The sequence below is a fragment of the Ambystoma mexicanum genome, chromosome 10 (assembly GCF_040938575.1).
Source record: "Ambystoma mexicanum isolate Mex_15411 chromosome 10, UKY_AmexF1_1, whole genome shotgun sequence".
In the NCBI taxonomy this organism is placed as follows: Eukaryota; Metazoa; Chordata; class Amphibia; order Caudata; family Ambystomatidae; genus Ambystoma; species Ambystoma mexicanum.
Genome location: NC_090932.1, coordinates 117,246,863 through 117,257,991, shown reverse-complemented (window position 1 = coordinate 117,257,991; position 11,129 = coordinate 117,246,863). Strand labels below are relative to the sequence as shown.

The window sequence follows — 11,129 nt, the reverse complement described above, 5'->3', positions numbered from 1 at the left end:
CAAAAAATAATAATAAAAATATATATGTATTGAATGATGTCTAATGTGAAATCTTCAACTGAGAAAAAATGTATCGATAATGAAGTTTTATGCATCAAGTTAAGTAATGAAGATTTTATCTGTTGATTTTGATTTCAATTGTATATTTTTACTGATGTTTAAGAAAATTGTGTAAAGGTTTAAATAAACAAATAACACATTAAAAAACAATTCCGGTGCTCCTTCAGAATCCCCTGTGCATCTGGCCTCAAAGGGTGCCTTCATCAGTGCCATCAGGCTGTGTCCTTGACCTCACTGGACCAATAGGTAGATGGGCATTGAAGTTGCATAGCAGTATGAAGCCCAGGAAGGGTTTGGATGCCAATCTGGTCTGGTTTCCTCTACGCTGCCATCTGTAGGAAAATGACCCACACGTGTGTATTTTGTAGCATGTGTAGTGTTGGGAGTTTGTGTGGGACCCCTAATACGTGATGCCCGTGAGCCCCCCAGCAATCACAGACTGACACCAACACATCTTGCTTGCTCGGGCTCCCCCGTCGCACTACCGGCGTCCGGGAAAGCACCCTTTATTTATAATGCATTCGGCCGCGTTCAACGTCACGCTGCTGCGTGCGCGTCCCTTAAGGGGAGAGCACCACACTCCTCCTTTTCCATGAGGACAAACAACAACATAGTCTCAGTGTAAAACAACAACAATAACTTCAAACAACACAATCAAAAAACTCCCCACAACACCCCTTTATTCACAACCACCCTGGACCCCCGTAACTGCCATGTGGATCCCATGGGCCAGTAATGAAACATGTCCCAGCACGTAATCATTGAGGTAAGCGGGTTTGCCTCACCCAGCCCTCTGGGGGTACCTCCCGCTAACTCTGGCATGGGCAGTCCCTCCGGTGCCACTCCCCGAGCTGGGGACGCGGGTATGGGGAGATGGCCTCCACCTTCATCCTGTACTTCCATCCTGTCCGTTTCAAGGGGAGGCTCAGTCCTGGGATCCCCTAGCTTCTTAAAGAAACTCACGTTCCGGGTGACGGCCGACTTCCCGTCTGAGGCCGTCACCATGGACCCCTTGACAGCCACCACATTAAGTGGCTCAGGTTCGTACGGGAGAGAGAGCTTTCCATGGGGGTGTCTGTTCCTTATCAGCATCTCATCTCCAGGTTCCAACCATTGCGGGCGGAGTCCCCTTCTCACGCTCTCCTGTTCCTTCCACAGCCGGCGATCCAACTCCACCACCTGATCATTGATCACTCCGGGCTCTTTCTCCCCCACCTCAGGCAGCAACCCTCTGGGGCACCGCTTGAACAGGCCCTCAGTTGGGGCGACTCCAGTGGAGTCGTGGGGCATAGTGCGATATACTCGTAGGAACTGGTACAGAGCCCTCTGTAGGCACTGTCCCTGGCCTCGGGCTATCTGGGAGGTTTTATTGAGGGTTCTCATCAGCCTTTCAGCCTCACCATTGGCCCATGGCCAGAGCAGGGTGATCTTTCAAATGTTGGATTCCATACCCCTCCATTAAGTCTGAGAAACGCTCACTCTGAAATGGCGCCCCCCATTGTCTGAAATCTGTGTGAGGCAAACACTTTCTCGATGGTGACCACCACGTGCTCAAACGCCACTGAGTCCACGAACTCGACCTCCGGATAGCAGGAGTATTCATCCACCACCACTAGGAAGTGCATGCCCAGAGTGATGGATCCAAAATCCGCGTGCACCACCTCCCATGGTCGCATGCCCCTCGATCGTTGGCTCTCTTTGCAGCGGGGACGCTGCCTGGCACCAGACACATGCCGCAACAAAATCATTGACCCGCTGTTCCAACTCAGGGAACCACACGTTGAGGCGTAATCGAGCCTTGGTCTTGCCGGCTCTCTGGTGTCCATGGTGGGCCAGACTGATCACCTCTTTGACCTTCGCCTGGGGCACGACTATCCGATCACCCCTTAATAGGATGCCAGATGCTGAGAACGACAGTTCTTCCCTTACTCTCCAGAGTTGTTCGAGCCCCACCTTGGCTTCCTGCATGCGCCCGGCCGGGACTCCAGTACAGTCTTCCACGACCCCTGCTGCATTGCTTGCTTAAGTATTTGAAAGCACTCATCCTGAGCTGCCGCTGCCTCCAGGTCTTCACGGGGCATGGCATTGGGGGTAGCCACTTCAACCACCATGCGGTCGTGGTCATCCGCTTCTTCCGCACACCTGTCTTGTCCCTCCCCACCGTCTACACAATGGGATGCCTGGACAGGTAGTCTGCCGCATTGTTTGCCCAGGCCTGTACACCAGGGTGACACCATATTCGAGGAGGGCAAGCATCCACAGTTCAATCCTCGCCGGTGGCTTGGACGAGGACCCTGCCAGTATGGGAAACAGTGGTTTGTGGTCCATCAGGACCATCACCAGACGGCCCAGGATGTACAGCCTGAAGTGCCGGCACCCCCATAGGACTGCCAGGGCCTTGCGCTCTATTTGTGAGTACCGCTGCTCGGTGTCAGACAGCACCTTACTGGCACAGGCCACGGGGACAACACCACCATCCCGATCAATTTGCGTCAATACAGCCCCTAGGCCGAACGGGCTGGCGTCGACGATGATTTCCGATGGAAGGGTGGGGTCAAAGAATGCCATTGTGTCTTCAGCTGTGAGGGCGCTCTTGATGTCCTCGAAAGGCACCTGCTCAAGAGGGCCCCAGGGCCAGGTTGTTTCCTTCTTTGTGAGGGCCCTCAGGGGTTCCGATCTGGATGCCAAGTTCTGTATGAACCGCCCACAGTACGTTACCATACCGAGAAAACTCCTCACGTCCGACACAGACTCCGGTGGTTGGGCCTTCTTAACGTCTTGCACTTTCCTCGGATCAGGCGAACCTACATTGGCTACCTATCTCCCACCGCATATCACTCAAATCACTTGTGCTAACTCACAAGGCCCAGAATAAAGCAGCTCCTGCTTACCTAGCATCACGCTTCACACAACACACAGCCGCTAGACTATTGAGATCTGCCCAGGCACACACGCTGGCTATTCCCAGCTTCAAGCTCCATACTGCTGGAGGGTCAAGCTTCCCTGTCCTTGCCGCCAAGCTTTGGAACACCCTTCCCAATGTCCTTAGGAATATTCCGCACTGCCATTCCTTTAAAGCTAAAACCAAACTATGGTTACTTGAACAAGAAGCCTTAATCACTACCCCGTCATCTGTCAGTTGCTAATACTGTGATGCAATGCTTACCGCACTCTCCGTTACTCAGAACATCTCTGTATCTATATGTGCATAATTTGTATAGGCTCTCTACCCTTTTGACTTTGCTGTAAATATAACTTGTAACTGTATATTGTTTATACCTTTGCTGTAATCTGCATAATTTGTAAAGGCTCTCTACCCTTCGACTTTGCTGTAACTATAACTTGTAACTATATATTGTTTATACCTTTGCTGTAACCTGCATAATTTGTATAGGCTCTCTACCCTTTCGACTTTGCTGTAACTATATCTTGTAACTGTATATTGTTTATACCTTTGCTGTAACCTGTAACTTTCCTAAACATTTGCCTGTAAGCCTGTGGGCAAGGTGTGCAATACAAATAAATAAACAAATAAATAAACAAATGAACAAATGAATAAGTAAATAAATAAATAAAGACACACCTCCTTCCTTGAACACGAATCCAAAGAATTTGACAGCCAGGTGCAGGAACTCACATTTCTCCCTGTGGAGCGTGAGGCCCAGTGATTGCAGTCTCTCAAATGTCCAGGCCAATTTGCGCAGATGGTCCACCTCAGTCTTGGCGAACACCAGGATGTTGTCACTAATGTTTAAGACTCCATCCAGGTCAGCGAGGGACCTCTGATGATGTTCTGAACACCTCCGCTGCCGATGACACGCCAAAACTGAGTCTCTTATACCAATAGAGTCCACGATGAGTGGTGAAGGTGGTAATGTATCTTGATTCGGGGTGTAGGACAACTTGGTGATAGCCAGCTCGAAGGTCCAACTTGGAGGAAAACCGAGAACCTTGTACCTCTGCGATGATGTCATCGATGGTTGGGGTCAAGTGTGTCTCCCTTTTGATGGCTTTATTGGGTAACCTCATATTGACACATATTCGAACAGCGTTGGGTTGCTTTGGCTTTCTTGCCACCAGGATTGGTGAAACCCATGGTGTTGAAACCTCCACTTTCTCAATGATATCGAGATTCACCAGATTGTCCAGTTCTTTGTCCATCTGCTCCCGGAGGTGGAATGACACCCTCCGATGTTTCAGGGCTATGGGCTGCACCGATACATCAATGTGCAGCCTCACTGGGTCTCCGGTTATTTGGCCAATTCCCTGGAATAGCGGAGAGTATTTGTCCAGTAGATCATGTATGTCTTCAAGATATACAGAGTAGGCAAAACAAACAATGCCTAAGGCCTCCACTGCAGCACAACCTAGGAGGGTATTTGTGCTCACAGGTGTGACGTAGAAGCGGGCCATGATCTTCGAGCTGTCATGCTCTACCTTTGCCACAAAGACGCCGTCCAGGGGGATTGGTTCTCGCCCACCGAAAGCAAAGATGCGGGCCTTCGGACTGACCAGTTTGGGTGGCGTTTCCATTGCATCATAGTGTCCACGGGCCATCACGTTGACTGATGCCCCCGTGTCCACGAGCACCGGGACGGGTGACTTGTTCACCTCCACCACACACCTTGGTTGACGTCTGTTCTTTGACGTGAGAGCCCCCACACTGGAGACGAAAAAAATGTTCTCCTCCTCTTCCTCCTCCTCCTATTCTGCTGGGGGACCCTCTTCAACCTGATCCACCTGAGCCATGTTCGAGGGGGCGATTTTGACGCAGGAACCCCGACGGAACTGGGCCTCTGGACACCATCACCGGCAGAGCTGCCTTAAAGACGTGGGCATAGTGATCCGCCAGTCCACACCTCCTGCATGTTCTCCCCGCCACTGGGCATTCAGCAGGGTGGGGCAAGTCATATCCACACTTCTGGCACGACCCGCCAGCTCTCCCACCTCTATCACCGAAGCTGGTACCTGGTCTCCTGACACCTCTGCCACCCCACCACATGGCACATACTTCCTCTGTCTTCACCGGGCGCGATCCAGCTTCCATTCTGGACGCCCTGCCCTCCGACACCTCATGGCAGCGCCCCAGTTCAAGGATTCAGTCAAATGAAGTGCCTGGTTCTCTCAGCATCTGCCGTCTCAGTTTCCCTGACGAACAGGCCTGAATCAGCATAGTCCTGATCATGTCCTCTGCATCCCCCCAGGCACATGCCAAGGAGAGGCGCCTGAGGTGGCCATAGAAGGTATCCAGCGTCTCATCGTCCTTCTGCCGTGCTGACAGCATTACAAACCTTTCATAATCGGCATTAGCGAGAGGCAGAAACATTTCTTGAAGGGCAGTCTTTGCCGCCGCATTGGAAGCGTCAGCTGTGTGGAGGGACTCGAAGATTTCTTGCACGGCAGGTCCAGCCGCATACAGAAAGGTTGCTACCTTGCTGTCATCATCCGTCTCCATCGTAGCCCTGAAGTACATGTCCAGACGGTCCACCCACCGCTTCCACCTGGGCCCTAGGCTGGATGGGGGACCTGAGATGTCAAACTTCGGAATGGGCTGCAGCGCCGCAGGGGCCCGCATCTGCGCCATTATCAGGGGGCCGCCTGCGTGGCTGGTTGTGCCACCGGCTGAGCCTGAGGCTGTAGCTGGGCTTGAGGATGAGCTGGTTGTGCCCCAGGTTGCGCTGGTGGTGCCACAGGCTGGGCTTGAGGCTGTGGCGGAGCTTGAAGTTGTAGCTGGGCCTGAGGCTGCAGCTGGTCTTGAGGTTGGCTGGTTGTGCCACAGGATGTGCTGGTTGCGCCACAGGCTGTGGTTGGGGCTGTGGCTGAGCTTGAGGTGGCGGCTGAGCCTGAGGCTGTGGCTGGGCTTGGGGCAGCCCACCATCCTGATTATCACTCATGGGCTAGAGCACACAGGCACCCCCCAAATGAGCTGGGGGCCGCAACTCACCATACCAGGGTCCTTAAAGTGCACCAATCCAGACACACACAGGAGACACAAGTTCAGACCTGATGATGCAGATGATGGGTAGCAGAAAATGTCTAGATCAAATGGTGTGGCTCACACCCACATGGAACAGCTGGGCATGATGATGAGGGTGATGATGAAGATGAAGATCCACAGCTGTAACATGCTGTAATTCACCATAGGTGTTCCAAAGATTTAGCTGGGGTTGTGTGAGGGTTGAGCAGGCCTTGGCATCTCACCCCCTCTATCCGCCTCGCTTGACGTAATTCACCCAAAACTACTTAAAAATACAAAATCTGGGCATGAATGGACAGAACACACTGCCCGCTACCATAATTTCCAAAAATAGAGTTTGGATGTCAATCACGGGCTGAAACGGAGCCACGCGAAAATCAAGTGTGTCATATCAAAATGGCCGCCGCTGCCACGTGGGACCTGCCTGGCCCGCGGCACGAAACGAATGAGGACTGTCATACGCTCCGGACGGAAACAAAAATTGAATCTTAAGTCACCACCGGGCCCAGGCCTCGTCGCCACTGATGGGAGTCTATGTGGGACCCCCAGTACGCGATGCCCTTGAGCCCCCCAACAATCAGAGACTGACACCAACACGTCTTGCTTGCTCGGGCTCCCCGGTCGCACTGCCGACGGTCGGGAACGCCCCCTTTATTTATAATGCACGCTGCGGCGTGCAACGTCACGCCGCCACGTGCGTGTCCCTTAAGGGGACAGCAACACATGTAGGTTTATCTGCTTTGCAATATTCTTCATGCACATGCCACCGTTTTGGAAATCAGGCTAGCTGTAGATTGTTATAATCTCGAGGGGACGTGCTGTTTTAACAGCGATGGAAATGCGGATGTAGATTATCCAGTTTTGTGGATGTCGTTTAGCAGTTTGCTTCCATGTTATTGCATCACTATTTGTGTAATTTCTTATCAGTCCTGTACTTAAGATATTATCAGAGCTTATGAATACGAGCACGTTTATGCCTGAAATGGTCGGTTTTCATTGGCATTTGCATAATTAACTCTAACGATCATAACAGTGTAATTATTATTATTGTTTTTTTTTAATAGGGCGGTTTCTGAGCGCGGACACGGGATTCGAACCTTGTTGCCACTGAGCTATACTACCCCTGCCAATAGCAGAAAAGTTTCAGAGTGGAAGAGATAGGGCAGGTGGTTGAAAAATAAATGTCACGTAGCGTTGGGATAATAAAGGTCACATTTCAAACTTGTTAAATAATATGCAAGCGCAAAACAGGATTATAGAAAAGGCCAAACCAGTCCATCCAGTTCCTCCACCTCCTACAACAGTGCAGGCACAACAAAGGTGCGTTTCTACCCTCCCCCACCACCCCCATCCTCCGGCCTTATCATGTGGATTTGATCGGCTTCAGAGCAATTGAACTGTTCTGCAGCCCCTCATACACACTGAGAATTGACCTCACAACTTAACTCCTTGAAGACGGGATATAGCTCCTTCATATGAAAAGGTTCGCTGCTACTGTTTAAATGTCAGGTGTTGTGTGAGTGTTTGCGAGGGGGGAGGGGGGTTAGGGTGTGGTCATTTAAAGCGTGGCCTCTTTACTCCTCCAACACATACACAGAAGTCAACGTGCTCCCTCTCGTCGGAAATGTATATAATGAGATGCGTAAATGGAAATCGTTTGCAGTAACTAAAATGCGTGGCTCCAATTTGAAGAGGCCACAGTGACGAGCATCTGCACTGAGTGCACAGCATGCGTGCACCGTTCTTGTGGGCAGAGCCAAGCATGCGTGCACCGTTCTTGTGGGCAGACTGCGTTGGTCAGGCCTATCTACGTTCTCTGCTGCACTGTGCTACTTTCCTGTGTGATGCCTGGGCACTTGCATATCATGCACATGCTAAAACAGTGTTACACCGGCTACGTAGCCTGCCTCATATAGGAGACACTCGTGCACCTGTGCGCAGTGGCGTCGCTAGGTGGGGTCTTGGGGGGCTGAGGCCCCCCTGTGAAACCCTGTGCCCCTCCTTGTGCCCCCTACCTAAGACGAGCAGTGACCATGTTCTCCCCTTACTTTTGTCTGTGCCCCCCTACTTTTGTCTTTGGCCCCCTCTGTGCCCCTCCTAAATTTGATTCCTGGTGACGCCACTGCCTGTGCGCCTCCACTATTTGTGGAGGACGCCTAAGTATATGTCCTGCCTCAGTGCCCATTTCTCTTACTTCTGGCAAAGTTCCTTCCCTGGGGTGGCCTTGTTCTGGCTTAAAGGGTTATACATGCAACAAGCATGTCATAACCTTATGTGGTGACGGTCATGTAACACAGTGACATCCCTGTACAGTCACTGTGAGCTGTGCAGCAACTGTACTTTCAGGCAAGGGTCCGTAGTCATATTGTTGTCAGCTGTGTCCTCTACAGCAGTCAGCTGAGTCAGAATATATTGTCACATCAAAACCCATGTTTTCGCTACACCTTTAAATGCAGCATCCCAATATTAGTCAGCAGTGTGTTGCAACACAAATGTGGCTTTCATGCAGTGGCGTACCAAGCGCAGGGGCGGGAGGGGGTGCCACTCCCCCCAGCCCTTTCCCCCAGTGGCTCTTATAGAGCACGATTGGGACATTTGGCAGTGCAACACCTCTCCGGTTTGGCACCCTCATAGGGTGCAGGACAGGAAAGGTGTCCTGCTGGCAGGAGAATGAGGGTGCCAAGCAGAGTGTTCCTTCTCAGCACCCTCATGGCTCCTGGAATGGAGAGTAACAATGGGAGCCATTAGGCACTGATGGAAGGGAGTGGGGGGGGGGGGGCGATTAGCAGGAACTTTTGGCCCTTAATACATGTGAATGGGATTGAGCAGAAGTGAGAAGGCTGCATAAGGCTGCACGCTTTATGAAATAATTACTATTGCTTTAAAACCCATGGGGGATTTGTTAGGCCCGCATTAATCTGCATGGTGCTGTTGTGACTGCATGCAGGATGGGACGACTAAAACTGAAGCCATACTCTTATTGTTCAACATATGTCTATGACAATGTGTATGGTTAGTTTATTGTGAATGGCTAGTTTATTATGTAATATGGTTTGCTTCCATGGCATTGCTATAAATAAAGTTGTATTTACTATAATTGTTCTTTTATAACGTGCTTAATACCGGGACCAGTTTCTAAGCGCAAGCCTGTTGTCTTGTTTACCAAGACAAACTCGTTGCCCCTGAGCTATCCTTCTGGCCTAAGCACATGAAATGCAAAGCAAAACCTTAATTAATATCTGTAGCAACTAAAACCGGGAAGATGTGTTCGTTCGTTTGATTAAATTGTCCACATCTCGCTTTCACAATTTAACCAAAGTGTGTGATCCTGGGCAAACCATTTAATTGCACTGTGTCTTATCTTCAGCTCTGTCAGTGATTCACTTCATAGCTTATGTTAATACATCATGCTGTTATAAAAAAAAAAGCCTAATGACTAGAGAGTTGCTCCATATATAATAATAGTGCAATTGGGTATTTTGAACCACAAAGTTATTTGCCACTTGGCTTACTTATAGCAACTTATTCTAAAGTCACTTCCTTGGTGCCTCCAAATATTAAAGACAAATGATGCTCCTTGCAACGACTATGAAGTCACATCCATTTGCACATTTGGAGGTTTACGTGTATTTTGCACCACAGAGCCTGGACAGAGCTCTAATAGATGAGTTTCCTGTATCTGTAATGGTCCTGGACTTTTATTTTGCTTCTTATGTATATGTGTTAAAATGCCACTAACGTTACCAAAAAAGTTGATTGTGGCGGGGGAAGTGGGACAGGAGGCTGCGGGGGGCACGAATGAGACCGTATGGAATTGCGCACATTGCATTTGAGGGGAAAAGTAGCAACACCTTTGTGTGCCCCCACCACTCTTGCAATTCTGGATACTCCCCAGCGATCATGCCTGTAATAAATAATTTACTGACACAGTCAAACATATAGTATGGTCCCAACCTCCACATGGCAAGGGTCAAAGATTATTCCAATGTAATAATCATCTTTGACAAGACAGATGCTAATTTCCAACAACGTAATGTACATTCTATCAGGTAATGTTCCAACTGGTGTCTTCCCAATTCCTTGATAACCAAAAGTGCTTCATGGCTATAAAAAATGGCACTTAGGCACTATACAAATGTTCCATAACTTAAAGTAACACAACATAAAGTGAGGCGATGCCAGCTTTCCTGGACAATCACATGAGCCTGTCCAGCTGCACTTTCTTTTTGCAGCACTACCTCTGCCTGTGCACCCTAAAATGAAAAATGTGTCTGTATTTATCTGGAAACTTCAATTATTTTGTCTCATGAATGGTGCTTCTGCGTCCCTTAGTGTGAGCCTAAACTAATGCTGCCGGATGTCATGGCAAACAGATGTTAGTGCTTTACCTGTATTCCCTCCCTCCTCCACAGACTGAGGAAGCTCACTTGTAGGATCACTTGTCTGGAACCTCATGACATGATGTTTATGGCAGGGACCTCACCGCATCCCGCTCCCCACCTTATGTGTTGCCACTGTAATGCACGGTGGAATAAAAACACAGAGCCCCCTGAACACATTCATGTATGTCATTGTGGCTTTCCATTCTAATATTTTACACCAATTCCCAAAAATGATTTTACTTGCAACGTCACACTCGTTTATTATTTTATTTTTAATATGGAACGTTTCACGAATGTGCGTGTCATCCTTGCGCAGGGGCCATACTGATCCTCTCTGTATCGTTCCAATTTGTGTATATGTGCTACCGAAGCGAGCACCGTCACACTCTTTTAAATGGCTTCTTTTTTTATTGTATTTGGTTTAAATTAAATCTTTACAAAAATTCTTTTATAAAAAAAGATGATAGATTAGTACAAATAATTTGAAAAGCAAGCTTCATCAAACAAACACTGTATACACATTAATAAACACTAAATCTCAAATCAAAATCCCCATTACTAGAATAATCCTAATTAAATCAAGCAAATAATGGTGCTAAAAAGAAGAAGGGAAGGAAAGTAGAAAGGAGAGAATTATAAACTTGTGGACTTTCTTTCTCCAGCTGCATATTATAAAAGAGCGTACACAAAATAATGATTACATTAATTAA

At 49.0% G+C, this 11,129-nt stretch overlaps 1 non-coding gene across 1 annotated transcript; it reads right to left on the bottom strand.

Annotated features, from left to right (window-relative positions):
* Positions 1-10,690: 10,690 nt before the first annotated feature.
* Positions 10,691-10,797, bottom strand: LOC138496841 (U6 spliceosomal RNA). The gene has a single exon (XR_011278307.1). It is a non-coding gene; the product is annotated as a U6 spliceosomal RNA (small nuclear RNA).
* Between the last annotated feature and the right edge of the window lie 332 nt (positions 10,798-11,129).